This window comes from Hyla sarda, chromosome 9, assembly GCF_029499605.1.
Source record: "Hyla sarda isolate aHylSar1 chromosome 9, aHylSar1.hap1, whole genome shotgun sequence".
In the NCBI taxonomy this organism is placed as follows: domain Eukaryota; kingdom Metazoa; phylum Chordata; class Amphibia; order Anura; family Hylidae; genus Hyla; species Hyla sarda.
The window spans coordinates 166,982,892-167,009,558 of NC_079197.1; the positions used below are offsets into that span (position 1 = coordinate 166,982,892).

General features: G+C 45.9%; 1 protein-coding gene across 1 annotated transcript in view; it reads left to right on the forward strand.

The window, feature by feature from the left end:
* The first annotated feature begins 5,827 nt into the window (after window positions 1–5,827).
* Window positions 5,828–26,667, forward strand: part of LOC130291036 (lymphotoxin-alpha-like) — a 76,887-nt gene continuing 56,047 nt past the window's right edge. Inside the window, exon 1 of the mRNA XM_056539372.1 lies at window positions 5,828–5,947. The gene's annotated coding sequence lies outside the window, so the exon portion shown is untranslated. The remainder of the gene's footprint in view (window positions 5,948–26,667) is intronic.

A 26,667-nucleotide genomic window follows, 5' to 3' on the forward strand; every position in this document is an offset into this window, starting at 1 on the left:
GGCAATAGATGAATTGGCTTCAAAGGAACCCGGCTCATCAGCGCTGATCGACCACACAGGTGTACAGGTAAAAGAGGATTTACTGACCAGAATGAAATGCGTTTCGCTGCGCATGCGCAGCGAAACGCGTTGCATTCTGGTCAATAAATCCTCTTTTGCCTGTGTGGTCAATCAGCGCCGTTGAGCCGGGTTCCTTTGAAGCCAATTAATCTAGTGGGTTGGAGACAAGACTGCCTTAGCCCTGATTTGCTGGAGGGTGACATGTGACAACGTACCAGGGTGCAGACAGTTAACCCCTTACTTTACGGTTAACGGCAGTGCATACAATAAGAAAATAAAGACAAAATGAAGAAAAAAAATTTTTCAGCAAGACTATGAAGACATAGACCTAAGTGAGGCAACAGCTTCCCCAACAGTGTTCCTGGAAACACAAAGTGACCACACTCTGGGACACTACACCATGTTCCACTCAAAACTTACAGGTAGGAGCGACAAATATTACTGGAATATGCACTGCATTGCATGATCTTGCTACAAAAATATACTCTCACTGGAAGCTTTATCAGGTACACGTGTTTACTCAAAAAGCTAATCAGTCGATCATATGGCAGCAACTCAAAGCCTTTAGGCATGTATCCATAGTCAAGACAACTTGCTGAGTATCAGAATGGGGAAGAAAGCAGATTTAATTGACTTTGAACCCGACATGGTTGTTGGTGCCAGACAAACTGGTCTGAGTATTTTACAAACTGCTAATCTACTGGGATTTTCACTCACAACCATCTCTAGGGCTTACAGAGAATGGTCCGGAATAAAGGAAATATCCAGTAAGCGGCAGTTGTGTGGATAAAAATGCCGTGTTGATGTCAGAGGAGAATGGGTAGACTGGTTGAAGATGACAAAAAGGCAACCGTAACTCAACTGGTTAAAACTAAGGTCTTCAGAGAACCTTCTCTGAGCACATAACACATCCAACCTTGAAGCAGATGGGCTATAGCAGCAGAAGACCACTCAGTGTGCCACTCTTGTCAGCTAAAATCAGGAAAAAGAGGTTATAATTCACACAGGAAACAAAGCAAAATACTGAAAGAACATTGTCTGGTCCGATGAGTCCTGATTCCAGCGACATTCAGATGGCAGGGTCAGAATTTGGTGTAAAGAACATAAAAGCATGGATCCATCCGGCCTTGTATCGTGTTCAGGCTGGTGGTGGTGTAATGGTGCGGAGGACATTTTCTGGGCACTTTGGGCCCCTTAGTACCAATTGATCCTGGTATAAACACCACAGTCTACCTGAGTATTGTTACTGACCATGTCCTTCCCTTTATGACCACAGTGGACCCATCTTCTGATGATACTTCAAGAAGGATAATGCCCCATGTCACATAACATCATCTCATACAGGACAATGAGGTCACGTGACATCATCTCATACAGGACAATGAGGTCACGTGACATCATCTCATACAGGACAATGAGATAACGTGACATCATCTCATACATGACAATGAGGTCACATGACATCATCTCATACAGGACAATGAGGTCACATGACATCATCTCATACAGGACAATGAGGTCACGTGACATCATCTCATACAGGACAATGAGGTCACATGACATTATCTCATACAGGACAATGAGGTCACATGACATCATCTCATACAGGACAATGAGGTCACGTGACATCATCTCATACAGGACAATGAGGTCATATGACATCATCTCATACAGGACAATGAGTTCACATGACATCATCTCATACCGAACAATGAGGTAACGTGACATCATCTCATACAGGACAATGAAGTCACGTGACATCATCTCATACAGGACAATGAGGTCACATGACATCATCTCATACAGGACAATGAGGTCACATGACATCATCTCATACAGGACAATGAGGTCATATGACATCATCTCATACAGGACAATGAGGTCACATGACATCATCTCATACAGGTAAATGAGGTCACATGACATCATCTCATACAGGACAATGAGGTCACATGACATCATCTCATACAGGACAATGAGGTCACATGACATCATCTCATACAGGACAATGAGGTCACATGACATCATCTCATACAGGACAATGAGGTCACGTGACATCATCTCATACAGGACAATGAGGTCCCGTGACATCATCTCATACAGGACAATGAGGTCACGTGACATCATCTCATACAGGACAATGAGGTCACGTGACATCATCTCATACAGGACAATGAGGTCACATGACATCATCTCATACAGGACAATGAGGTCATGTGACATCATCTCATATAGGACAATGAGGTCCCGTGACATCATCTCATACAGGACAATGAGGTCACATGACATATTCTCATACAGGACAATGAGGTCACGTGACATCATCTCATACAGGACAATGAGGTCACGTGACATCAGCTCATGCAGGACAATGAGGTCCCATGACATCATTACATACAGGACAATAAGGTCACATGACATCATCTCATACAGGACAATGAGGTCACATGACATCATCTCATACAGGACAATGAGGTCACGTAACATCCTCTCATACAAGACAATGAGGTCACGTGACATCATCTCATACAGGACAATGAGGTCACGTGACATCATCTCATACAGGACAATGAGGTCACATGACATCATCTCATACAGGACAATGAGGTCACATGACATCATCTCATACAGGACAATGAGGTCACATGACATCATCTCATAAAGGACAATGAGGTCACGTGACATCATCTCATACAGGACAATGAAGTCACGTGACATCATCTCATACAGGACAATGAGGTCACGTGACATCATCTCATACAGGACAATGAGGTCACGTGACATCATCTCATACAGGACAATGAGGTCACGTGACATCATCTCATACAGGACAATGAGGTCACGTGACATCATCTCATACAGGACAATGAAGTCACGTGACATCATCTCATACAGGACAATGAGGTCACGTGACATCATCTCATACAGGACAATGAGGTCACGTGACATCATCTCATACAGGACAATGAGGTCACGTGACGTCATCTCATACAGGACAATGAGGTCACGTGACATCATCTCATACAGGACAATGAGGTCACGTGACATCATCTCATACAGGACAATGAGGTCACGTGACATCATCTCATACAGGACAACGAGGTCACGTGACATCATCTCATACAGGACAATGAGGTCACGTGACATCATCTCATACAGGACAATGAGGTCACATGACATCATCTCATACAGGACAATGAGGTCACGTGACATCATCTCATACAGGACAATGAGGTCACGTGACATCATCTCATACAGGACAACGAGGTCACGTGACATCATCTCATACAGGACAATGAGGTCACGTGACATCATCTCATACAGGACAATGAGGTCACGTGACATCATCTCATACAGGACAATGAGGTCACGTGACATCATCTCATACAGGACAATGAGGTCACGTGACATCATCTCATACAGGACAATGAGGTCACGTGACATCATCTCATACAGAACAATGAGGTCACTGGACTCCTATGGCCTCCACAGTCACCAGATCTCAAAGATTACACATCCATGAAGACAAATCATTAGAGTAATCTTAGTATAAGCAATGAACCATCAGGAAATAATGTGAGATTTCCTGCAGAACAGAGAATGCTGCTCTGGGGTACAATACAAATTGTAACTCAGGGTCAGATAAGGGATATATCTGAGATAAATAGTATGATTCTCCCTACATTGCACAGTTCACTGATCTATTATAATATGACTGTGTTTTGTGCTTTTAGCGCACAAGGATATGCTGCGTGTCTGATTGACTCATGAACACCTGCCCATCTCCTGCAACCCCATCGTGATCACAAAGTGCATCTTTTACAGTTGTGGGGAACATTGTAGCCCAGAATATCATATATACCAGTGGTCTCCAACCTGCGGACCTCCAGAGGTTGGCTGTTGGCTGTCCGGGCATGCTGGGAGTTGTAGTTTTGCAACCTCTGGAGGTCCGCAGGTTGGAGACCACTGATATATACAATCACACAACAGTGTATACTCTTTGGCAAAAGTCCCCAAGTAAATGGGGTATAGCCAAAATAGCAATAAGCATGATCATATTACCAATATTACCAATACAGTATACACACACACACACACACAAATCAGTAGTGCAGACCATTCAAGCTTAAAACTTCTGGATGTAAAAAAAAGAAGTAAAATACAAACAGTAAATAATTACATGAATTAAATGTCAAATCCATTTCACCAGAACGCCCCCGACGTGTGTTTCAGATTACCCTTCCTCAGGGGGGGGGGTGATAAAGATAGGAGGTAGTTACATTTAACTGTGGCATGGTCAGATTATACAAAATATTATATGTAGTCTTTAAACTGGAAACACAGAAGTCTGCATTGAAGCGGGAAGGCATTTTAATCAGGACTATTCACAGAGAAGTTGTCACAGGAGGCTTGTGGGTGAAGTTCACTCCAGTTATTGACCAAATTAGGACTAAAAAATGTAATATGGATCAGTATCTTGAGGTCTATATACAGCTATTAGGTACACATGCATGAATACACAGTACTTCTCCATCATCCCAAAATGCCAGGGACAGGCCCAGGTCTAAAAGATTTGTAACTGAGAACTTTGGGGGAGATTTATCAAAACCTGTGCAGAGGAAAAGTTGCCCAGTTGCCCATAGCAACCAATCAGCTTGCTGCTTTCATTTTTATGAAGGCCTGTGAAAAATGAAAGAAGCGATCTGATTGGTTGCTATGGGCAACTGGGCAACTTTTCCTCTGGACAGGTTTTGATAAATCTCCCCCTTTGTGTTTAGTGAAGAACGTTTCTGTTCATAAATTCTCTATTCTATTCCTCTTTCCTCCATGATATTCTGGGCCTTTAAAGAAATGGTGCCCATGGTTAGGCTGGGTTCACACTACGGTTTGTCATTACGGTTCCCGTATACGGCTGGGAGGAGGGGTGGGCGGGGCTTAATTGCGGCACCCGCACTCAGCCGTATAGAGAACCATAGTTAATGTATTTCTATGAGCCGACCGGAGTGAACCGCAGCCTCCGGTCGGCTGCTTTTTTGGCCGTATGCGGTTTCCCGACCGCAAGCAAAAGCGTGGTCGACCAAGTTTTTGCTTGCGGTCCGATTTGCTATCTGTGAGGTAAAGGCTTTAAGATAGACAAGTAATGTAGTGTATGTACACAGCAAATCACCGGTGGGGTTTGGCCTATTTCCAGAGGCCACTGGTGTTCAAGTGTGGTGAACCAGTACAGAATCACATGCTCTTCTGTACTCTTGCCCATCCTATGTGGCAGATGCTGCTTCAATGTCAGTCATGGGCCCACTCTACTCAGAACTCCTTGACGAAGGAAACAGCCCCCGTTTCCGAAACGCGTTGGAGAGTATTGTGGACCTCCACAGCAGCAGTAGTGACGTCACCGCTTACCGTCCCATTCCACCGGACTGATCGCGCCAACGAGTGTGTTACGGTTGAGACGCCACCGCCCGGGGCGTTCTCCCGCTGACTTCCCAACACCGTGGATTTTTTTTTTTTTGTACTAGTACCCTCGCATCAAGTGAGACTGAAGGATCTCTATACCGCAAAGGTACCGCACCGTGGGAACTGGAACCTCCAATAAACACCAAGTAAACTGCACAATTTTATATTTGTAACACCGTTAAGACAAGATTCTTACACCATCTAAAATTGGGCTTGCTATTTTTATTTAACACGATACAGGACTTACAACGGGAGTCAACTTTAAATTTGCACATCAGCATCATTTTTACACACCACAATAGTATTACAGGTACGGGCATACACACCCTTAATATATTGTGTTTAACACACTAGTGCTTATATCCATAGTGTATATACCATCTACTACTATTCATCCTTTCTACTGGGGTACATCAATCAATATATATCACAGGTACGCAGGTATTTAAATTCCATTAATACATATAACTGCATTTTAAGTCCCATATAGCGCTGTCTGATATATTATTTTTACGTTTTGCTTATATCTGTGTATGATTTACGGGACACCATACCATCAGACTAGCAGTATAATTGGGCACACATATTAATTCCATAACATAGCGCAACTGTTATCTATTTTTTAATGTTCTATAATGGTTAATGTATGGGTATTTTCTATGCACTTGTTACTTTAAGAATCCTGTTGCTATGAACCTTGTTGTTAGGGGAGTGTGCAAGGTGAACCAGGTGACTTTTCCGGCCAATATGATCTCTCTAAATTGCTCCCATATATAGTGATGTCAGAGTTCAGTTCAGTCTCTTAGTGCTCTTGCTGTGGTACAGTTTGGTGAAGTGAAGTCTGTCTGTGAGGTGATCCTGAAGGAGGCCTGAGGCCTAGTCCAGCGACCACACATCAACTACCAGTTAACCCCAGTACCCAGGTGAAAGTCAAAGCCTTGCGGTAATCCTTACAGACCGGGGATATATTTAACCCCTTAAGGACCAGGCCATTTTACACCTTAAGGACCGGAGCGTTTTTTGCAATTCTGACCACTATCACTTTAAACATTAATAACTCTGGAATGCTTTTAGTTATCATTCTGATTCCGAGATTGTTTTTTCGTGACATATTCTACTTTAACTTAGTGGTAAAATTTTATGGTAACTTGCATCCTTTCTTGGTGAAAAATCCCAAAATTTGATGAAAAAAATGAAAATTTTGCATTTTTCTAACTTTGAAGCTCTCTGCTTGTAAGGAAAATGGATATTCCAAATATTTTTTTTTTGGATTCACATATACAATATGTCTTCTTTATGTTTGCATCATAAAATTGATGAGTTTTTACTTTTGGAAGACACCAGAGGGCTTCAAAGTTCAGCAGCAATTTTCCGATTTTTCACAAAATTTTCAAACTCGCTATTTTTCAGGGACCAGTTCAGGTTTGAAGTGGATTTGAAGGGTCTTCATATTAGAAATACCCCATAAAAGACCCCATTATAAAAACTACACCCCCCAAAGTATTCAAAATGACATTTAATAAGTGTTTTAACCCTTTAGGTGTTTCACAGGAATAGCCTCAAAGTGAAGGAGAAAATTCAAAATCTTCATTTTTTACACTCGCATGTTCTTGTAGACCCAATTTTTGAATTTTTGCAAGGGATAAAAAGGAGAAAATTTTTACTTGTATTTGAAACCCAATTTCTCTCGAGTAAGGACATACCTCATATGTCTATGTTAATTGTTCGGCGGGCGCAGTAGAGGGCTCAGAAGGGAAGGAGCGACAAATGGTTTTTGGGGGGCATGCCGCATTTAGGAAGCCCCTATGGTGCCAGGACAGCAAAAAAAAACACATGGCATACCATTTTGGAAACTAGACCCCTCAGGGAACGTAACAAGGGGTAAAGTGAACCTTAATACCCTACAGGTGATTCACGACTTTTGCATATGTAAAAAATATATATATATTTTTTACCTAAAATGCTTGGTTTCACAAAATTTTACATTTTTAAAAAGGGTAATAGCAGAAAATACCCCCCAAAATTTGAAGCCCAATTTCTCCCGATACAGAAAACACCTCGCATGGGGGTGAAAAGTGCTCTGCTGGCGCACTACAGGTCTCAGAAGAGAAGGAGTCACATTTGGCTTTTTTGAAGGAAATTTTGCTCTGGGGGCATGCCGCATTTAGGAAGCCCCTATGGTGCCAGAACAGCAAAAAAAAAACACATGGCATACCATTTTGGAAACTAGACCCCTCGGGGAACGTAACAAGGGGTAATGTGAACCTTAATGCCCTACAGGTGTTTCACGACTTTTGCATATGTAAAAAAAATTTTTTTTTTACCTAAAATGCTTGTTTTCACAAAATGTTTACATTTTTAAAAAGGGTAATAGCAGAAAATACCCACCAAAATTTGAAGCCCAATTTCTCCCGATTCAGAAAACACCCCATATGGGGGTGAAAAGTGCTCTGCTGGCGCACTACAGGTCTCAGAAGAGAAGGAGTCACATTTGGCTTTTTGAAAGCGAATTTTGCTCTGGGGGCATGCCGCATTTAGGAAGCCCCTATGGTGCCAGGACAGCAAAAAAAAAACACATGGCATACCATTTTGGAAACTAGACCCCTCGGGGAACGTAACAAGGGGTAGTTTGAACCTTAATACCCTACAGGTGTTTCACGACTTTTGCATATGTAAAAAAATATATATTTTTTTACCTAAAATGCTTGTTTTCCCCAAAATTTTACATTTTTAAAAAGAGTAATAGCAGAAAATACCCCCCAAAATTTGTTAGGCAATTTCTCCCGAGTACGGCGATACCCCATATGTGACCCTAAACTGTTGCCTTGAAATACGACAGGGCTCCAAAGTGAGAGCGCCATGCGCATTTGAGGCCTAAATTAGGGACTTGCATAGGGGTGGACATAGGGGTATTCTACGCCAGTGATTCCCAAACAGGGTGCCTCCAGCTGTTGTAAAACTCCCAGCATGCCTAGACAGTCAACGGCTATCTGGCAATACTGGGAGTAGTTGTTTTGCAACAGCTGGAGGCTCCGTTTTGGAAACAGTGGCGTACCAGACGTTTTTCATTTTTATTGGGGAGGGGAGGGGGGCTGTGTAGGGGTATGTGTATATGTAGTGTTTTTTACTTTTTATTATATTTTGTGTTAGTGTAGTGTAGTGTTTTTAGGGTACAGTCACACGGGCGGGGGGTTCACAGTAGTTTCTCGCTGGCAGTTTGAGCTGCGGCAGAAATTTTGCCGCACCTCAAACTTGCAGCCCGATACTTACTGTAATCCTCCGCCCATGTGAGTGTACCCTGTACATTCAAATTGGGGGGGGGGGGGGGGGGGAACATCCAGCTGTTGCAAAACTACAACTCCCAGCATGTACGGTCTATCAGTGCATGCTGGGAGTTGTAGTTTTGCAACAGCTGGAGGCACACTGGTTGTGAAACACCGAGTTTGGTAACAAACTCAGTGTTTTGCAACCAGTGTGCCTTCAGCTGTTGCAAAAGCTACAACCCCCAGCATGTACGGACAGCGGAAGGGCATACTGGGTCTTGTAGTTATGCAACAGCTGGAGGCATACTACTTTGGCTGGGGATGCTGGGGATTGTAGTTATGCAACAGCTGGAGACACACTGGTTTGCTACTTAACTCAGTGTGCCTTCAGCTGTTGCAAAACTACAACTCTCAGCAGTCACCGACAGCCAACGGGCATGCTGGGAGTTGTAGTTATGCAACCACCAGATGCACCACTACAACTCCCAGCATGCACTTTAGCTGATTGTGCAACCTGGGAGTTGTAGTTACACAACAGCTGAAGGTTCACTTTTCCATAGAAAGAATGTGCCTCCAGCTGTTGCAAAACTACAAGTCCCAGCATGCCCATAGGGGAATGCTGGGAGTTGTGGTGGTCTGCCTCCTGCTGTTGCATAACTACAGCTCCCAGCATGCCCTTTTTGCATGCTGGGAGCTGTTGCTAAGCAACAGCAGGAGGCTGTCACTCACCTCCAACGATCCTCGCCGCACAGGTCAGTCCCTCGTCGTCTCCGCCGCCGCCGCCGCTCCTGGGGCCCCGATCACAACAGGGGCGCCGGGGATCGGGGTCCCCAGCACCCGGGGTGCACGTCCCGCACCCGCTCACATCCTCCGGAAGAGGGGCGGAGCGGGTTGCGGGAGTGACACCCGCAGCAGGCGCCCTGATTGGTCGGCCGGTAATCCGGCCGACGAATCAGGGCGATCGTGAGGTGGCACCAGTGCCACCTCACCCCTGCTGGCTCTGGCTGTTCGGGGCCGTCTCTGACGGCCCCGATCAGCCAATAATTCCGGGTCACCGGGTCACTGGAGACCCGATTGACCCGGAATCCGCCGCAGATCGCTGGACTGAATTGTCCAGCGATCTGCGGCCATCGCCGACATGGGGGGTCATCATGACCCCCCTGGGCGATATGCCCCGATGCCTACTGAACGATTTCAGCAGGCATCGGGGACCGGCTCCGCTCCAGTTGGTTGCGGGGGGCCGGTAAAACACATGACGTTCTCATACATCATGTGTCCTTAAGGACTCGGAAATGGAGACGTATGAGAACGTCATGTGTCCTTAAGGGGTTAAGTCAAGTAGTCACGTCCAAGTAACTAAAGTCTAGCATGAGCTGCATACAAGTCAAGTCAGTCATATACAGCACAATCAACTATAAGTCCCAGCAAGCCGATCTTAAGTTCACCCTGCAACTCCTTCACGCTAATCTGTGCTGTAACGGATTGTACCATCTTTCCAACCTCAGTAAAGCATACCAGTTATCCCTAGCCTTGGGTCGGAGTGATTATTTGCACCGTGCCTGGTACAGGATAAGCTGGTCTACCTTGGGTGGTGTATAGGTCAACCATGCCCTGGCATCACGAAACGGTTAATTACACATTACCCTGTCCGACACCACAAAAGGATTGCCCAAGTCTGGATCTGGAGGTTGTTTTGAGGCTTTTGAATTCTATCAGGATTCCCTTTAAGTTTTGGGACTTGACTTGGCGCTGCTTCCATGGGAAACTGTGTGTGAGGGGCAATCTGAAGTGCAGGAGCTCTGACAATGGTGGATGTCCCCGTGAGGAGTATAGAGGCATTGTAACGCTGAGCACTCCGGTCCCTGCTCCTGGACCGGAGTGCTCGCAGCGTCTGTCCCAGCGGGGTGCCCCGGTCGGACTCTCTGACCGGGGACACTCCGTCTCTGCTCCTGTCGGGGACGCGGTCCCCGCTGCGGGATGTCCCCGCGCGCGTCCCGTGTCCCAGCTCCGGCCCTCTCCTCTGCTCCCCGCTCACGTGACTCCCGACGCGTGCGTCCCTGCACTATAGGGCGCGCGCGCGCCGGCAGTTTAAGATTTAAAGGGCCAGTGCACCATTGATTGGTGTCTGGCCCAATCCGTTTATTGTCACTCCTATAAAGGTGTCCTGCCTATTCCTGCCCTTGCCGGATCTTTGTTGCCACAGTGCCCTAGAGAAAGCGTTTTTGTGTATATCCTTGCCTGTTGCCGATCCCGTTGCTAACGACTACCGCCTGAGAACCCGTGCTGCCTGCCCTGACCTTTGCTACGTCTGACTACGCCTCTGCCTGCCCCTTCTGTACTTTGCCTGTCTCAGCAGCCAGTGAGGTTGAGCCGCTATCGGAGGATACGACCTGGTAGTTACCGCCACAGCAAGTCTATCCCGCTTTGCGGCGGGCTCTGGTGAAAACCAGTAACTGCTTAGAACCGATCCTCCAGTAAGGTCCACGCCAATCCCTCTCTGGCATAGAGGATCCACCACCTGTACCGCTTCCCGCTACTAGACCGGATCCTGACAGGCATGCTGGAAAGCATGGAGCATTTTCTGCTTCATTGTGCTTTTAATATTGAGGTGTACAACTGGGGGAATGCCCATTTTTATTTTTATGTTATTTTTTTTCTCTTAGCATTTTTAGAGCCATAGCTGTTATTTTTCCATCCACAGACCAATGTGAGGTGTTTTTTGCACAATCAACTGTTCTTTGTAATGAAACTTTTAATTTTACCATAAAATGTACAGCACAACAACAAAAATAATTTGTGGCAGGAAATTACAAAGAAAACTAACTTTTTTTTTTGGGAGGGGGTTCGTTTTTATGCAGTGCACTTTATGGTAAAACTGAGCTGATCTTTTTATTCTGTGGGTTGATACATATAAAATGATACCTATCTTTACATGCTTTACTATTATTGTACTGCTTTTAAAATAATGCACACTTTTTTTTAACAAAATAAGTATGTTTCATATTGAGCTATTCTGGCCCCTGTAACGTTCTTATTTTTCCGTATACAGAACTGTATTAGGGCCCATTTTTTGCATCGTGATCTGTATTTTTATCACAACCACTTGCGTATATGTGACTTTTTGATTACTTTTTATTCCTTTTTTTCTGGAATGTGATGTGACCAAAAAGCAACAATTTTTTCTATTACGTATTTCTTTTATGTTTACAACGGTCACCGTTCAGGATCATTAAAGGGATATTCCAGGAATTATTTCATTTGACTATGCTACAAGGGCTGTAAAGTTAGTGTAGTTCATAATATACTGTATGTACCTGTGTGTGACGGGGGGTCTCTAATTTTTGCTTCAATATTTATTTTTAACAGCATACAAAATTACTCAGGTCTTGGCTTTTCCCAGGTTGCAGTGCGTCGAGATATGACATCACTAGTCAGGTGTGCAAAGGGAGCCTGTCCTGCTTAAATGGGTGGAGCGACCTCTGGGTTGGAGAGAGATCATTTTGCAACAGCTGGAGGCACCCTGGTTAGAAAACTCTGGTCTTTTGAATGGAACGCAGCTCATTTGTGTTTCAATGGGTTGGGTGGCTGATGTGTGGGAGGGAGGAAAGTGACCTCACACTTACAAACAAGGAACTATGGGATGTGTAGTTTGAGAACAAAATCCAACAGGAAATATCCAGTTCACAAAAAGATAGCCACAGCGTTATTGTGATCTCACAACATAGTCATTTAGGCCCAAGAAAAGCCCAGATCCTTCCAAAGCACATCCATTACTGTCTGGCAGTACTTAAATTACCTTATGGGGGATGACTCCTTTAACTTTGCATTTTAATAGTTTAGACATTTCCACATGCGGTGATACCAAAGATGTTTACTCATACATTTTTTTTTACTTTTTAATTTGTAAAATGGGAAAAGTGGGTGGTTTATTTTTTTTTTTATGGAGGAAGGCCCTTATTTAGATGTATTAAACATTTTGTTTTACTTTAATTTTACATTTTTTAAGTCCCACAGGGAACTTTTTATAGCAATCATTAGATTGCTATTACTGTTCAGTGCTGTGCATTGGCATAGCATTGATTAGTGATATCAGCCATCTACTTGTATAGTCTGCCTGATGGCCAGGGGTGTAGCTATAGAGGCAGCAGTCACACCAGGGCCCTGGTGCCTGAAGGGGCCCCAACATCTGTGCCATTACAGACCAGTAATATAATTGGCATATGGGGCCCTGTTGCAGATTTTTCATCTGGGCCCAGAAGCTACAAGCTTCACCTCTGCTGATGGCAGACCATAGAAGAAGATCATTGGAGCATCAGAGCGGCCCAGGAGCAGGTGAGTGGATCTTTGTCTGCCATCTTGGCTCATCGGACACCCGCAATCACGCTGCGGGTGGATTGATGAGTCTCTTAAAACCTGCTTAATACTTCAAAAGCTGTGACCAGTATAAAGTATTAAAAATATATTTTTTTCTTTTTTGCGAAAGGAGTTAAGTAAAATCTACAAGTTGTTTCACATAATCCTAGTTTCAGAAGCCTCTTACCTGTGCTCAGCATGTGTGAACGGCTTTACTGACAAAAAGAAGCAGTAAGTCACACAGGGACATTGGGTTAATATCTTTGCTACATGACATATTCATCAGGGACTACTACACACATCATAGCCCACGTTCATAATTTCCTGCGACCACCATATACATAGTGACTCAACCTTCTATAGATATATATATATATATATATATATATATATATACATATACAGTTTCTCTGATGTGGGCAGAACTGTCACAGTAGTTGATGATATTCATCTTTTCTGACTCATTTTGAAAAAATTAGCAAAGGAATTTATCTGGGGAAAAACTGGGTAAACGATCGACATGGTGACAGTATACATAGTGCTCTGAGCAGTTAAATAGTTGTAGTATATAGATGATTGTGTGTATAAATAGTATATGAAATCCTGCAGACTCATATCAGGCTTCAGTAATCACACATATAACTGCTGCTTTCATCTCAACCTATGAGACCAAAAGCAGGAAATCTGCAACAGTATACACTGACACCGTTCTATAAATGACTCCGAATAACCAGTCACAGTACTCAGAAATACTCAATGCAGGGTAATTTTATCTGTACAATGGGGGAGATTTACCAGGGGAGTAGCCCTTTATTCCCAAATACATGGCCCATGGTAAGTTGGGGAAATTGTCCTTTCCAGTTCCAATAGTTACACCCTATAGGACCAGGAGTTAAGTCCTAGGAAAAAGAAGTATGTTAACGCACCCAAAATTTCCACTTAGGGACTGATCCTGCAGGTCTCCTTCAAATGGGAACAGTGTTCCTCCTGTGGAAAAAGTGTAAAAACTCCATTCCCATGCAGGACTTGAGCCATGTACAGGACCCTTCACCTCATGAAGTTAAAGGGGTGCTCCGCCCCTAGACATCTTATCCCCTAGTCAAAGGGCAGAGCACCATTTTCAAGCAATATGGGGAAGAAAAAGGATCTCTCTGCTGCCGAAAAGAGTGAAATAGTTCAATGCTTTGGATGAGGTATGAAAACATTAGATATTTCACAAAAACTTAAGCGTGATCATCGCACTATTAAGAGATTTGTGGCTGATTCAGAGCACAGACGGGTTTGTACAGATAAAGACACATTGAGGAAGATTTCTGCCAGATCCATGCATCGGATCAAGAGAGCAGCTGCTAAAATTCCTTTACATAGCAGAAAACAGATATTTGAAGCTGCTGGTGCCTCTGGAGTCACATGGATATCAAGGTGTAGCAAGGTGTAGTCATTAGAGCATCAGAGCTGCCCAGGAGCAGGTGAGCAGATCTTTGTCCGCCATCTTGACTCATCGGACCCCCGCAATCACGCTGCAGGTGGATTGATGAGTCTCTTAAAACCCGCATAATACTTCTGTTACGCCGAGCGCTCCGGGTCCCCGCTCCTCCCCGGAGCGCTCGCTACACTTCCCTCACTGCAGCGCCCCGGTCGGTTCCACGGACCCGGGGCGCTGCGTTACTACCTCCGGCCGGGATGCGATTCGCGATGCGGGTAGCGCCCGCTCGCGATGCGCACCCCGGCTCCCGTACCTTACCCGCTCCCCGTCAGTTCTGTCCCGGCGCGCGCGGCCCCGCTCCCTAGGGCGCGCGCGCGCCGGGTCTTTGCGATTTAAAGGGCCACTGCACCGCTGATTGGTGCAGTGGTTCCAATTAGTGTTTACACCTGTGCACTTCCCTATATCACCTCACTTCCCCTTCACTCCCTCGCCGGATCTTGTTGCCCTAGTGCCAGTGAAAGCGTTCCTTGTGTGTTCCTTGCCTGTGATTCCAGACCTTCTGCCGTTGCCCCTGACTACGATCCTTGCTGCCTGCCCCGACCTTCTGCTACGTCCGACCTTGCTTCTGTCTACTCCCTTGTACCGCGCCTATCTTCAGCAGCCAGAGAGGTTGAGCCGTTGCTAGGGGATACGACCTGGTCACTACCGCCGCAGCAAGACCATCCCGCTTTGCGGCGGGCTCTGGTGAAAACCAGTAGTGACTTAGAACCGATCCTCTAGCACGGTCCACGCCAATCCCTCTCTGGCACAGAGGATCCACTACCTGCCAGCCGGCATCGTGACAGTAGATCCGGCCATGGATCCCGCTGAAGTTCCTCTGCCAGTTGTCGCTGACCTCACCACGGTGGTCGCCCAGCAGTCACAACAGATTGCGCAACAAGGCCAACAGCTGTCTCAACTGACTGTTATGCTACAACAGTTACTACCACAGCTCCAGCAATCATCTCCTCCGCCAGCTCCTGTACCTCCTCCGCAGCGAGTGGCCGCTTCTGGAATACGACTATCCTTGCCGGATAAATTTGATGGGGACTCTAAGTTTTGCCGTGGCTTTCTTTCCCAATGTTCATTACACTTGGAGATGATGTCGGACCAGTTCCCCACTGAAAGGTCTAAGGTGGCTTTCGTAGTCAGCCTGCTGTCTGGAAAAGCCCTGGCTTGGGCCACACCGCTCTGGGACCGCAATGACCCCGTCACTGCCTCTGTACACTCCTTCTTCTCGGAAATTCGAAGTGTCTTTGAGGAACCTGCCCGAGCCTCTTCTGCTGAGACTGCCCTGTTGAACCTGGTCCAGGGTAATTCTTCCGTTGGCGAGTATGCCGTACAGTTCCGTACCCTTGCTTCAGAATTATCCTGGAATAATGAGGCACTCTGCGCGACCTTTAAAAAAGGCCTATCCAGCAACATTAAAGATGTTCTGGCCGCACGAGAAATCCCTGCTAACCTACATGAACTCATCCATCTTGCCACTCGCATTGACATGCGTTTTTCCGAACGGCGTCAGGAGCTCCGCCAGGATATGGACTCTGTTCGCACGAGGCGTTTCTTCTCCCCGGCTCCTCTCTCCTCTGGTCCCCTGCAATCTGTTCCTGTGCCTCCCGCCGTGGAGGCTATGCAGGTCGACCGGTCTCGCCTGACACCCCAAGAGAGGACACGACGCCGCATGGAGAATCTCTGCCTGTACTGTGCTAGTACCGAACACTTCCTGAAGGATTGTCCTATCCGTCCTCCCCGCCTGGAAAGACGTCCGCTGACTCCGCACAAAGGTGAGACAGTCCTTGATGTCTACTCTGCTTCTCCACGTCTTACTGTGCCTGTGCGGATGTCTGCCTCTGCCTTCTCCTTCTCTGCTGTGGCCTTCTTGGACTCTGGATCTGCAGGAAATTTCATCTTAGCCTCCCTCGTCAACAGGTTCAACATCCCGGTGACCAGTCTCGCCAGACCCCTCTACATCAATTGTGTAAACAATGAAAGATTGGACTGTACTATACGTTTCCGCACGGAGCCCCTTCTAATGTGCATCGGATCTCATCACGAGAGGATTGAACTGTTGGTTCTCCCCAATTGCACTTCTGAAATCCTTCTTGGACTTCCCTGGCTTCAACTCCATTCCCCAATCCTGGATTGGTCCACTGGGGAGATCAAGAGTTGGGGGCCCTCTTGTTCCAAGGACTGCTTAAAACCGGTTCCCAGTAAACCTTGCCGTGTCCCTGTGCTTCCTCATGTAACCGGTCTCCCTAAGGCCTATATGGACTTTGCGGACGTTTTTTGCAAAAAACAAGCTGAGACTCTACCTCCTCACAGGCCTTATGATTGTCCCATTGACCTCCTCCCGGGCACTACTCCACCCCGGGGCAGAATCTATCCTCTGTCCGTCCCAGAGACTCTTGCCATGTCTGAATACGTCCAAGAAAATTTAAAAAAGGGCTTTATCCGTAAATCCTCCTCTCCTGCCGGAGCCGGATTTTTCTTTGTGTCCAAAAAAGATGGCTCTCTACGTCCTTGCATTGACTACCGCGGTCTTAATAAAATCACGGTTAAGAACCGCTACCCCCTACCCCTCATCTCTGAACTCTTTGATCGTCTCCAAGGTGCCCATATTTTTACCAAACTGGACTTAAGAGGTGCTTATAATCTCATCCGCATCAGAGAGGGGGATGAATGGAAAACGGCATTTAACACCAGAGATGGACACTTTGAGTATCTGGTCATGCCCTTTGGTCTATGCAACGCCCCTGCCGTCTTCCAAGACTTTGTTAATGAAATTTTTCGTGATCTACTATACTCCTGTGTTGTTGTATATCTGGACGATATCCTGATTTTTTCTGCCAATCTTGAAGAACACCGCCAGCATGTCCGTATGGTTCTTCAGAGACTTCGTGATAATCAACTCTATGCCAAAATAGAGAAATGTCTGTTTGAATGCCAATCTCTTCCTTTTCTAGGATACTTGGTCTCTGGCCAGGGACTACAAATGGACCCAGATAAACTCTCTGCCGTCTTAGATTGGCCACGCCCCTCCGGACTCCGTGCCATCCAACGTTTTTTGGGGTTCGCCAATTATTACAGGCAATTTATTCCACATTTTTCTACCATTGTGGCTCCTATTGTGGCTTTAACAAAAAAAAATGCCGATCCCAAGTCTTGGCCTCCTCAAGCGGAAGACGCCTTTAAACGACTCAAGTCTGCCTTTTCTTCGGCTCCCGTGCTCTCCAGACCTGACCCATCTAAACCCTTCCTATTGGAGGTTGATGCCTCCTCAGTGGGAGCTGGAGCTGTCCTTCTACAAAAAAACTCTTCCGGGCATGCTGTTACTTGTGGTTTTTTTTCCAGGACCTTCTCTCCGGCGGAGAGGAACTACTCCATCGGGGATCGAGAGCTTCTAGCCATTAAATTAGCACTTGAGGAATGGAGGCATCTGCTGGAGGGATCAAGATTTCCAGTTATTATTTACACCGATCACAAGAACCTCTCCTACCTCCAGTCTGCCCAACGGCTGAATCCTCGTCAGGCCAGGTGGTCTCTGTTCTTTGCCCGATTTAATTTTGAAATTCACTTTCGGCCTGCTGATAAAAACATTAGGGCCGATGCTCTCTCTCGTTCCTCAGATGCCTCTGAAATTGAACTCTCTCCTCAACACATCATTCCTCCTGACTGCCTGATTTCCACTTCTCCAGCCTCCATCAGGCAAACTCCTCCAGGAAAGACCTTTGTTTCTCCACGCCAACGCCTTGGGATCCTCAAATGGGGTCACTCCTCCCATCTCGCAGGTCATGCGGGCATCAAGAAATCTGTGCAACTCATCTCTCGCTTCTATTGGTGGCCGACTCTAGAGACTGATGTGGTGGACTTTGTGCGAGCCTGCACTATCTGTGCCCGGGATAAGACTCCTCGCCAGAAGCCCGCTGGTTTTCTTCATCCTCTACCTGTCCCCGAACAACCTTGGTCTCTGATTGGTATGGATTTTATTACTGACTTACCCCCATCCCATGGCAACACTGTTATTTGGGTGGTCGTTGATCGATTCTCCAAAATGGCACATTTCATCCCTCTTCCTGGTCTTCCTTCAGCGCCTCAGTTGGCTAAACAATTTTTTGTACACATTTTTCGTCTTCACGGGTTGCCTACACAGATCGTCTCGGATAGAGGCGTCCAATTTGTGTCTAAATTCTGGAGGGCTCTCTGTAAACAACTCAAGATTAAATTAAATTTTTCTTCTGCATACCATCCTCAATCCAATGGACAAGTAGAGAGAATTAACCAGATCTTGGGTGACTATTTACGACATTTTGTTTCCTCCCGCCAGGATGACTGGGCAGATCTTCTACCTTGGGCCGAATTCTCGTATAATTTCAGAATCTCTGAATCTTCCTCCAAATCTCCGTTTTTCGTGGTGTACGGCCGTCACCCTCTTCCCCCCCTCCCTACCCCCTTGCCCTCTGGTCTGCCCGCTGTGGATGAAATTTCTCGTGATCTTTCCACCATATGGAAAGAGACCCAAAATTCTCTCTTACAGGCTTCTTCTCGCATGAAGAGATTCGCAGATAAGAAAAGAAGAGCTCCTCCCATTTTTTCCCCTGGAGACAAGGTATGGCTCTCCGCTAAATATGTCCGTTTCCGTGTCCCGAGCTATAAGTTGGGACCACGCTATCTTGGTCCTTTTAAAGTTTTGTGTCAAATTAATCCTGTCTCTTACAAACTTCTTCTTCCTCCTTCTCTTCGTATCCCTAATGCCTTTCACGTCTCTCTTCTTAAACCTCTCATCCTCAACCGTTTTTCTCCTAAATCTGTTCCTCCCACTCCTGTTTCCGGCTCCTCGGACATCTTCTCTGTCAAAGAGATTTTGGCCTCTAAAAAGGTCAGGGGAAGAACTTTTTTTTTAGTGGATTGGGAGGGTTGTGGTCCAGAAGAGAGGTCCTGGGAACCTGAGGACAATATCCTGGACAAAAGTCTGATCCTCAGGTTCTCAGGCCCCAAGAAGAGGGGGAGACCCAAGGGGGGGGGTACTGTTACGCCGAGCGCTCCGGGTCCCCGCTCCTCCCCGGAGCGCTCGCTACACTTCCCTCACTGCAGCGCCCCGGTCGGTTCCACGGACCCGGGGCGCTGCGTTACTACCTCCGGCCGGGATGCGATTCGCGATGCGGGTAGCGCCCGCTCGCGATGCGCACCCCGGCTCCCGTACCTTACCCGCTCCCCGTCAGTTCTGTCCCGGCGCGCGCGGCCCCGCTCCCTAGGGCGCGCGCGCGCCGGGTCTTTGCGATTTAAAGGGCCACTGCACCGCTGATTGGTGCAGTGGTTCCAATTAGTGTTTACACCTGTGCACTTCCCTATATCACCTCACTTCCCCTTCACTCCCTCGCCGGATCTTGTTGCCCTAGTGCCAGTGAAAGCGTTCCTTGTGTGTTCCTTGCCTGTGATTCCAGACCTTCTGCCGTTGCCCCTGACTACGATCCTTGCTGCCTGCCCCGACCTTCTGCTACGTCCGACCTTGCTTCTGTCTACTCCCTTGTACCGCGCCTATCTTCAGCAGCCAGAGAGGTTGAGCCGTTGCTAGGGGATACGACCTGGTCACTACCGCCGCAGCAAGACCATCCCGCTTTGCGGCGGGCTCTGGTGAAAACCAGTAGTGACTTAGAACCGATCCTCTAGCACGGTCCACGCCAATCCCTCTCTGGCACAGAGGATCCACTACCTGCCAGCCGGCATCGTGACAACTTCAAATGCTGTGACCAGTATAAAGTATTAAAAATATTTTTTTTTCTTATTTGCGAAAGGAGTTAAGTAAAATCTACAAGTTGTTTAGCGGAATCCTAGCTTCAGATGTCTCATACCTGTGCTCAGCATCTTGCAACTGTATCCAGAGTCTTGCAACTGTGAATAAACATTCTATTCGGCCACCACTAACCAATGCTCACAAGCAGAAACGGCTGCATTGGCAAGAAAAATACATGAAGACTAATTTTTAAAACAGTCCTGTTCACTGATGAGTGCCGTGCAACCCTGGATGGTCCAGGTGGATGGAGTAGTGGATGATTGGTGGACAGCCATCCTGTTCCAACAAGGCTGCGACATCAGCAAGGCAGTGGTGGAGTAATGTTTTTGGCCGGAATCATGTGAAGAGTGCTGGTTGGCCCCTTTAGGGTCCCCTAAGGTGTAAAGAAGACCTCTGCAAAGTATGTGGAGTTTCTGACTGACCTCTTTCTTCCCTGTACAGAAGGAAGAACTATGCTTTCCATAATAAAATCATCTTCATGCATGACAATGCACCATCTCTGCTGCAAAGAATACCTCTGCATCAATGGCTGCTATGGGGATAAAAGGAGAGAAAGTCATGGTGTGGCCTCCATCCTCCCCTGACCTCAATCCTATTGAGAACCTTTGGAGCATCCTCAAGCAAATGAGCTATGAGGGTGGGAGGCAGTTTACATCCAAACAGCAGCTCTGGGAGGCTATTCTGACATCTTGCAAACAAATTCAAGCAGAAACCATCCAAAAACTCACAAGTTCAATTGATGTAAGACTTGTGAAGCTGCTATCAAGTAAGGGGTCCTATGTTAAAATGTAACGTGACCTGTTAAAATGTTTAAAAAGTTAAAATGTTGTTAAAAGTTTGATTGAAATAGCGTTTGCTTGCAGTAGATATCCTGCAAACACAACAAATGACAATTTTCAGTTCTTTACAACCTATAAAATATTTTGAAACTTACTGTGCATAATAATTTGGAACAGAGCATTGTAAGTTTTTGATGTTAATAAATCCTGTTATGATTAGGAGGCTTGTTCAATAAAATTAGAATTGTTCTCTCATTTGTTGATAACATGAGAATTATGCTGACTGTTATTTACATCAATTATTTAGGTAAATGAGAAAAATATATTTTTTCTCTGATCAATTTTTGTCTAATCAGATATATGACATACATTTCTTATAATTGTTTGTACTATGATTAGAGATGAGCGAACTTACAGTAATTTCGATTCGTCACGAACTTCTCGGCTCGCCAGTTGATGACTTTTCCTGCATAAATTAGTTCAGCTTTCAGGTGCTCCCGTGGGCTGGAAAAGGTGGATACAGTCCTAGGAGACTCTTTCCCACCGGAGCACCGGAGCACTGGAAAGCTGAACTAATTTATGCAGGAAAAGTCAGCAACCGCCGAGCCGAGAAGTTCGTGATGAATCGAATTTACTGTAAGTTCGCTCATCTCTAACTATGATCTCTGCAAATCTATGATACAGTGCCTATTTAAAGGAAACTTCCATAAGGTTTCATGTGTCCCCTTTTCCTCTTAGTGACCATAATGAATGTATGCTGTGGTTGCTCTGAGGCAGTTCTGTAATACAAGGTTCCCTGTATAATTATGTAGAAAATTCCTTTATAGAATCTATCAGTTGGCGTATGGGTCTTTTCTGCGATAATGATGCAGAGTGCCTGTCCCTACAGTAAGTAAAGTTTTGTATGAACTATCATAATACTGATCTAAATATAACCCGACCGCACACATCCTGCACCCTGTATATTCCATGTAAGTGGCAGACGCTTCCTCCATCTTACCAGCTTGTAACAACTGCAAGATGAATAAAGGCCATGAAATAAAGGGAAGTTCTGTAAATTATATAAGATGTTCTTTCCAAGGAGGGTAATGATGCTGTGAATGTCGTGCACATTAGGAACTATTTTATAAAAGTCACACCACACAATGCCGAGTTCCCTTATAAAATAGTACAATAAAGAAGAAAAGGAATAGAGTCCTGCAACTCACCGCAATAAGAGAATCAGCGTCTTGAAGCCGCCATGGATAGCCGGGATCGTGCGGGAAGCTCAGAGGCTACAAACCGGTAAGTTTCATGCAATAGCACTTCTTCCGGACTCAACCGGTAAGTTTCGTGCAATAGCACTTCTTCCAGCCTCAACCGCTAAGTTTCGTGCAATAGCATTTCTTCCTGCCTCAACCAGTAGGTTTCGTGCAATGGCACTTCTTCTTGCCTCAACCGGTAAGTTTCGTGCAATAGCACTTCTTCCGGCCTCAACCGGTAGGTTTCGTGCAATAGCACTTCTTCCTGCCTCAACCGGTAAGTTTTGTGCAATAGCACTTCTTCCGGCCTCAACCGGTAGGTTTCGTGCAATAGCACTTCTTCCAGCCTCAATCGGTAAGTTTCGCGCAATTGCACTTTCTCTGGCCTCAACCGGTTGGTTTTGTGCAATAGCACTTCTTCCGCCTCAACCGGTAGGTTTCGTGCAATAGCACTTCTTCCAGCCTCAACCGCTAAGTTTCGTGCAATAGCATTTCTTCCGGCCTCAACCGGTAGGTTTCGTGCAATAGCACTTCTTCCTGCCTCAACCAGTAAGTTTCGTGCAATAGCACTTCTTCCAGCCTCAACCGGTAGGTTTCGTGCAATAGCACTTCTTCCAGCCTCAACCACTAAGTTTCGTGCAATAGCACTTCTTCCGGCCTCAACCGGTAAGTTTCGTGCAATAGCACTTCTTCCAGCCTCAACCGGTAAGTTTCGTGCAATAGCACTTCTTCCGGCCTCAACCGGTAAGTTTCGTGCAATAGCACTTCCTCCGGCCTCAACCGGTAGGTTTCGTGCAATAGCACTTCTTCCTGCCTCAACTGGTAAGTTTCGTGCAATAGCACTTCTTCCGGCCTCAACCGGTAAGTTTCATGCAATAGCACTTCCTCCGTCCTCGACCGGTAAGTTTCGTGCAATAGCACTTCTTCCGGCCTCAACCGGTAAGTTTCGTGCAATAGCACTTCTTCCGGCCTCAATGAGGCCGGAAGAAGTGCTATTGCACAAAACTTACCGATTTGAAGCTTCTGAGCTTCTTGCACGATCCCAGCTATCCATGGCGGCTTCAAGACTCTGATTCTCTTATTGCGGTGAGTTGCAGGACTCTATTCCTTTTCTTCTTTATTGTACTATTGGACTCTTTGGACTTCCCTGCACCACCGATGAATTCAGCTTTTTCAGGAACCGTTGTATACTTTGGATTTTTGTCTACACTCATCCATGTTTTTGCTTCAGGTGTGTCAGTTAGGTGCCTCCAGTTTCTGTTTTCTTAGTTATTTGCACCTTATAAAATAGTGTCTGGTGTATCTACAATAGTGACAGTCAGAAGTCTCCCTCCCTAGAACTTGCCACAGTGCACAGTATAATGCTGAGTGATTTAGTGATCTTATAATAGAGATTTCCACAGTTCTATTATAAATCTATCATAGTGCACCTTAAATATAGTTACTATACCGGTAGGTTTCGTGCAATAGCACTTCTTCCTGCCTCAACTGGTAAGTTTCGTGCAATAGCACTTCTTCCGGCCTCAACCGGTAGGTTTCGTGCAATAGCACTTCTTCCGCCTCAACCGGTAAGTTTCGTGCAATAGCACTTCTTCCAGCCTCAACCGCTAAGTTTCGTGCAATAGCATTTCTTCCGGCCTCAACCGGTAGGTTTCGTGCAATAGCACTTCTTCCTGCCTCAACCGGTAAGTTTTGTGCAATAGCACTTCTTCCGGCCTCAACCGGTAGGTTTCGTGCAATAGCACTTCTTCCAGCCTCAATCGGTAAGTTTCGCGCAATTGCACTTCCTCTGGCCTCAACCGGTTGGTTTCGTGCAATAGCACTTCTTCCGCCTCAACCGGTAAGTTTCGTGCAATAGCACTTCTTCCAGCCTCAACCGCTAAGTTTCGTGCAATAGCATTTCTTCCGGCCTCAACCGGTAGGTTTCGTGCAATAGCACTTCTTCCTGCCTCAACCGGTAAGTTTCGTGCAATAGCACTTCTTCCAGCCTCAACCGGTAGGTTTCGTGCAATAGCACTTCTTCCAGCCTCAACCGCTAAGTTTCGTGCAATAGCATTTCTTCCGGCCTCAACCAGTAGGTTTCGTGCAATAGCACTTCTTCCTGCCTCAACCGGTAAGTTTCGTGCAATAGCACTTCTTCCGGCCTCAACCAGTAGGTTTCGTGCAATAGCACTTCTTCCTGCCTCAACCGGTAAGTTTCGTGCAATAGCACTTCTTCCGGCCTCAACCGGTAAGTTTCGTGCAATAGCACTTCTTCCTGCCTCAACCGGTAAGTTTCGTGCAATAGCACTTCTTCCGGCCTCAACCGGTAGGTTTCGTGCAATAGCACTTCTTCCTGCCTCAACCGGTAAGTTTCGTGCAATAGCACTTCTTCCGGCCTCAACCGGTAGGTTTCGTGCAATAGCACTTCTTCCTGCCTCAACCGGTAAGTTTCATGCAATAGCACTTCTTCCGGCCTCAACCGGTAAGTTTCATGCAATAGCACTTCCTCCGTCCTCGACCGGTATGTTTCGTGCAATAGCACTTCTTCCAGCCTCAACCGGTAAGTTTTGTGCAATAGCACTTCTTCCGGCCTCAACCGGTAAGTTTCGTGCAATAGCACTTCTTCCTGCCTCAACTGGTAAGTTTCGTGCAATAGCACTTCTTCCGGCCTCAACCGGTAAGTTTCAAGCAATAGCACTTCTTCCGGCCTCAACTGGTAAGTTTCGTGCAATAGCACTTCTTCCGGCCTCAATGAGGCCGGAAGAAGTGCTATTACACGAAACTTTCTGGTTTGTAGCTTCTGATCTTCCCGCACGATCCCAGCTATCCATGGCGGCTTCAAGACTCTGATTCTCTTATTGCGGTGAGTTGCAGGACTCTATTCCTTTTCTTCTTTATTGTACTATTGGACTCTTTGGACTTCCCTGCACCACCGATGAATTCAGCTTTTTCAGGAACCGTTGTATACTTTGGATTTTTGTCTACACTCATCCATGTTTTTGCTTCGGGTGTGTCAGTTAGGTGCCTCCAGTTTCTGTTTTCTTAGTTATTTGCACCTTATAAAATAGTGTCTGGTGTATCTACAATAGTGACAGTCAGAAGTCTCCCTCCCTAGAACTTGCCACAGTGCACAGTATATTGCTGAGTGATTTAGTGATCTTATAATAGAGATTTCCACAGTTCTATTATAAATCTATCATAGTGCACCTTAAATATAGTTACTATACTATAGTGCTTCCTCATATTACTAAATGATCGTAATCCTATAATAGAGCTTTCTGCAGTTCTACATGACTGTCTTAGTGCCCCTATAATAGTGACTTTCATAGTGTTTCAATAATAGTGTCACTGTGCTCCTATAATAGAATATGCCACGGTGCACCCCATTAGGCTAGGTGATTTGGCGATACTATAAGAGAGCTTGCCACAGTTTTTCTATTGTAAAAGTGTCATAGTACCCCTATAATAGTGACTGGCATAGTGCTTCTATTATAAATCCTTCCAGATTGCCCATTATATTATTGAATGATATAGTACTCCTATAATACAGCTTTCTACAGTTCTACAGTTATAATGGCTGTCATAGTGCCCCTATAATAGTGACTGATATAGTGCTCCTATTATAGGATTTACCAGAGTGCCCTTATAATACTGACTGTCATAGAGCCTGCAAAAGCTCTCCATAATATCACACCCCAAAAGAACCGCGGAGAGCATTGTTATCTGCTCAAGGGTATTAAGATGGGGACCACCATGGTTCTTCCATAACAATCACACTCACAGTTGGGGTGGCGGCAGGGTGTGTGGTGCAAGGCAGATGTTTTTACCCTAGGAGCAGATGGTATTAACCCCTTGTGTTCGAGACGCCAGGGCGTGGTTTAGCCTTAACCACCCAAAGGTATACCGCTGGATTCTGGGCTAGGCACGGGGACAATGAAGACATCGACACCAAGTTACGGACAAAGGTTGCTTTACTGAGGGTAGAAAGATGGTACAGTCTATGCAGTACAGCCAGGGCCCAAGGAGATGACCCGTGACATAGAGACCTTGCAGGTTTGCTGGGACTTGTAGTAGACAGAAGAACTTGACTTAACTGACAAATGACTTGACTTAACTGACAGGATGGTGACTTTAGCTTACTTGTACTTGACTTGTGGCTGCAGAACTTGACTTTAGGCCTCCACTGCTCTGGACACACACTATAGGCACGACTTGAATGAACTGGACCTCAGCACAAAGAGAGTGAGACTAGCTTCACCCAGGGCTTATATGGGGAGAC